Here is a 5,000-nt window from a genome sequence, read left to right on the forward strand (position 1 = left end):
ATCACCTCTGAACACAAGTACTTCAGGCCCCCCTGCAAGCTATCAAGAAGGGGCCCCCGAATGAAAAAAGAGGGACTAATATCATATGGATGGGGCCCGTTTCTTCATGTCAAGGGCCCACGTGGGCCCCTCGCCTTGTACGGGCCCCCCTACCTCGCGTGGGCTGCGGGGGTATACTTTACGCCCCTGATGGGCAGTCATGGGTAAGCAGTTAGTGCATCAGACTTATAGCCTAAAGGTTGCCAGTTCGAGGAGTAATTAACCAGTGCTCTCCCCATCTTCCTCCATAACTAAGGTACCCTGAGCATGGTACCGTCCACCCACACTGCTCCCTTGGGATGCCATTGGGGGCTGGCCCCTTGCACGGGCAAGGCATACTCTGGAATTTGATTTCAATTGAGGGAGCTTAGTGTGATCTGAGTGTGCATATGGGCCAAGAATGTGATGCTGAGCCATCAGTTCAAGAAGGTATGTCTGCACACTGCGGAATAAGCTATTTTGCTATTATTTTTTTGAGCTTATTCTCCAGTGTGCAGATCTGCCTTCTTGAACTGTCTGACACTTTTGTCTAGCACCTGCAACAAGTGACTATGGATGTGCACACCCTACCGCAGGGCGGTGGTATTTCAGGTAGTAGAGGAGCCGTTGTCGGCCTGACTCCATCATTGTGTCCTTGAGCAAGATACTTAACCTAAAGTTGCTCCTGGTGATACCCTGGGTGGTACCCTGCGTGGCAGCCACGGCCACCGGTGTGCGAATGTGAGTGTGAATGGGTGAATGTGAGGCATACAATGTAAACCGCTTTGAGTGCTCGAAGGAGCGGAAAGTCGCTATATATAAATGCAGTCCATTTAAATACAGTCCTACCCAAAACGACATGTTGTGCCATCACACATCACCATCATGAAACAGAAATGAAACTTGTTACCCCAGGTGAGGCCACTGTGGGGAGTATTACTTAGAGCCGTCTAATAAGAGAGTCACGTCACTCCCATAGACATCAATGGTCCAATCTTCATTTTTGTTTGGTACGTATGTAATGGTTCTGTGTTAGTCTCCAGCGAACAGAAAGTTGCTGTTTAGAAATATTTTAATCTACGTGAATCACATCACCAACCGACTTCCTGGTCCCCGGTTGACACAACTCTCTTATTAGACGGCTCTGGTATTACTTATCCTGCATGTATCCACAGGGAGTAAATACAGGAAGGAAGGATAAAACAGAGGGGCCCAGGGGAAGACTCATGTCACATGCAGGCTCTCCAGGATTGTAATGTTTAATTAATTAATCAATCATCGGCTGTTTAGCTGTTCTTTATTATACGTACAGGTAGCTCTCTCTCTCTCTCTGTCTCTCTGTCTGTCTGTCTGTCTCTGTCTTTGTCTCCGTTTCTCTCTCTCTCACGCCGCCCATATTTTTACATTTTCATAACCGCTCTGGTTGCAGTGGCATTCTGGTTTTCATGCTTCTCATTTTGAAGGCCATAAAAAAGAAAGAAAAATCTCCTGCTGCAGCTGTGTTGTAGTGGTCAGTGTAGTGCTTGGCAGTTCACAAGGGGGGGCTGAGAGGAGCAAAGAAGCAAAAAAAAATATGGAATTAAGAAATAAACCAGAAGGGTTTGAAACAAAAACACACAGCAATTTTCTTTTACACCTTTGTTGTTCTGTTGGCTTCCCACTGCTGAGTCTGGACACTTCCCCTCGAGAATTGTGAAGTAGTAGCTAGCTGTGTGTGTATATATTTATTTTTCACTACCATTGCAATTCTGGGCTAACAGAAACTGTAATTTCTCCCCTTGGCCACTCCAGCACAGCACTCCACTCCACCCCCCACTGTGTTTCTCTGTGTGTGTGTGTGTGTGTGTGTGTGTGTGTGTGTGTGTGTGTGTGTGTGTGTGTGTGTGTGTGTGTGTGTGTGTGTGTGTGTGTGTGTGTGTGTGTGTGTGTGTGTGTGTGTGTGTGTGTGTGTGTGTGTGTGTGTGTGTGTGTGTGTGTACATGTCAATGTGTATTCGTGTGTGTATAGGGGGGTGTGAAGGCATATGTCAGTGCGTGTTTGTGTGTGGGGGTTGGGGGTTTGTGTGATGCCCGCTCCTTGTTCCAGTATAAATTGGCTGTCCGGCTCCAGCAAGAGTGCAACCCCCCTGTGACCTGGCTCACACTGCTCAGGGGAGTGAAGAGAAGAGAAGAGAAGAGAAGAGAAGAGAAGAGAAGAGAAGAGAAGAGAAGAGAAGAGAAGAGAAGAGAAGAGAAGAGAAGAGAAGAGAAGAGAAGAGAAGAGAAGAGAAGAGAAGAGAAGAGAAGAGTGTAACCCCTGTGCCCTGGGTCACACTGGTCAGAGGAGAGGAGAGGAGAGGAGAGGAGAGGAGAGGAGAGGAGAGGAGAGGAGAGGAGAGGAGAGGAGAGGAGAGGGGAGGAGAGGAGCGGTGAGGAGAGGAGAGGAGCGGTGAGGTGAGGTGAGGTGAGGTGAGGAGAGGAGAGGAGAGGAGAGGAGAGGAGAGGAGAGGAGAGGAGAGGAGAGGGAAGGAGAACAGATGAGAGAAGAGAAGAGAAGAGAAGAGAAGAGAAGAGAAGAGAAGAGAAGAGAAGAGAAGAGAAGAGAAGAGAAGAGAAGAGAAGAGAAGAGAAGAGAAGAGAAGAGAAGAGAAGAGAAGAAAGGAGAGGAGAGGAGAGGAGAGGAGAGGAGTGAAACCCCCCTGCGCCCTGGCTCACACTGCTCACGGCCTGCCACTTTCACTTCCCCAGCAACACCAGCAGATGTAGCTAAAAAATCACCAGCAGATGTACAGTACAGTGTTGTAGCTCAAAATCACCAGCAGATGCACAGTACAGTGTTGTAGCTCATCTTGCAGGGGATGTACTGTACAGTGTTGTAGCTCATCTTGCAGGGGATGCCCCTTCTTGTCTGCCTGGCTGTCCTACAAACACGTCTGGAGGAGGGAAGGGGTGGAGGGGAGGGCTGGGCTGGACTGAACTGGACTGGGTTGGGACGAGTTGGGGTGGGCTGCTGAATGAAGAAGGAGAAGCCAGGCAGACGGTACCCAAAAGTGGCAGCAAGTACTGAGTCAGAGGGCTGGGCAAGATTGCGAGGTTGGGTGACTGGTTGAGTGAGTTGGGTAAGGATGGGGATCAGTGATGCTCACAGGAGGGGGACAACCAGGTATGTTGTCCGGGGCCCAGGGAGAGGAGGGACCCTGGTGGGGGGGCTTTCAGAGGACTTTGTCCTGGGCCCAGCCAAAGCTGTCGGCGGCCCTGATGGGGATTGTTGTGGGGTATTGACAAGGCCTTCAGACGAGAGCCTAAGTCTGAGCGAGAGGGTAGGGAAATGCGTGCGGTTGGATGGGTTGGTTGGATAGGGAAGTTAAGAGGGCTTTTGTGGGGGGCTGGCAATGCAGAGCAATGAACGAGAGGATTGAGGAAGATGGTTTATGAGTAGAGTAGGCGAATGGCTGGATGGCTGGAGTGGATAGGACACTAAAAGGGATTGCTGTGGCGACCTGAAAAGTCCTGGGAGCAGAGTACGGAGCGAGAGAGAGTTGGTGAAGATTGGTATACAGTAGATGGGTTGATGGATTGGAATGGGTGGGTGGTTTGGGAGGATCGTGGGGGGGATGGGGGCACTGAGCAAGGGGAGATTGGGAATATGTTGAGCAGGTAGTGAAATGGGACTGTTTGGAGAATGTGTGGATGGGTGTGTGGTTAGCTTGGAAGAGTTAGGTTTGGCAGGGGTGCCACCTAGAGAGAGAGAGAGAGAGAGAGAGAGAGAGCGAGAGAGAGAGAGAGAGAGAGAGAGAGGAGAGAGAGAGAGAGAGAGAGAGAGAGAGAGAGAGAGAGAGAGAGAGAGAGAGGGGGGGGGGTGAACATGTGTGAATGGATTTGGGGAAGTCGTGTGGATGAGTTGAGAGGGAGATGAAAGGGTGGATGCTGTGGTGCGTTGGACGCTGGCAAGGGCTGTGACCAGAGTACAGAGTGAGAAGGTTTGGGTAGATGTAGCCCAGGTGTCACCAAACAGAAGCCCTCCAGGAGCTTCTTAAGTGACCACCAAGGATGTTAGTAAATAGTGTCTACTACGAACACAGTCAACGTTCTTCTTAATGTTAATGATATTATTTCTTTATACTTATAAAGAATATTTATTTACGGTAACTTATAAGCAAATTATCATTCAATCATAGTGTTATTTCAGGACATCGATAGAGGATTTTGAACAAACAAGTAGCCCTCAGTAGCCCTTGATAGCCCGCAGACGCAGAAAGGTTGGGGACCCCTGATGTAGCCTATGTCTCAGTAGCTGGTAGGGTAACGAAAGGAGGGGGTGGTGTGGTGTTGTCAGCAGGGCCGAGCTGGGGATAAGCAGAGTAAGCAGAGCGCTTAGGGCCTCAACCCCCAAAATTGGGGCCTCCTAAATTGAAATTGACAAAAAAGGAACTAAATATTATTATGAAGGGGGGCTCCTGACCAGTAATGCTTACAGCCTCCAAAATCTTAGCAGCGGCCCTGGTTGTCAGGAGCTGGCAAGGCCTGAGACCAGAGCTCTCCATCTGGGGTGGCGAGGAAGTTAATCCCCAGTGGATGCTGGAAAAGCTGTACAGTATTGTAGTATGTGTGCTCTCTCTTTCTCTTTCTCTTTCTCTCTCTCTCTCTCTCTCTCTCTCTCTCTCTCTCTCTCTCTCTCTCTCTCTCTCTCTCTCTCTTTCTCTCTCTCTCTCTGTTGCTGGCTGTCTGTGTCTGTGTGAATTTGCCATGGCTAAGCAGACATACAGTGCTATACGGTTTAAGGACTGAACAAGGCTGGGCGACTGAGCGGTTCATTAGAAGTTTCTTCTGGAATGAGGTTCTAAGTCGCCACCACGGCCCTTTAGGACACTAGCCGAGGCTAGTAATGAATGTGATTGATTGATTGTTCAATGATGAATGATTGAGGAGACCGAAATACTAGTGGATCTCACTCTTTTGCATTGGTAGCACATAGAAAGCTTTATCTTGGTTATCATATTTGGA

The sequence above is a fragment of the Engraulis encrasicolus genome, chromosome 20, assembly GCF_034702125.1.
Source record: "Engraulis encrasicolus isolate BLACKSEA-1 chromosome 20, IST_EnEncr_1.0, whole genome shotgun sequence".
Lineage (NCBI taxonomy): Eukaryota > Metazoa > Chordata > Actinopteri > Clupeiformes > Engraulidae > Engraulis > Engraulis encrasicolus.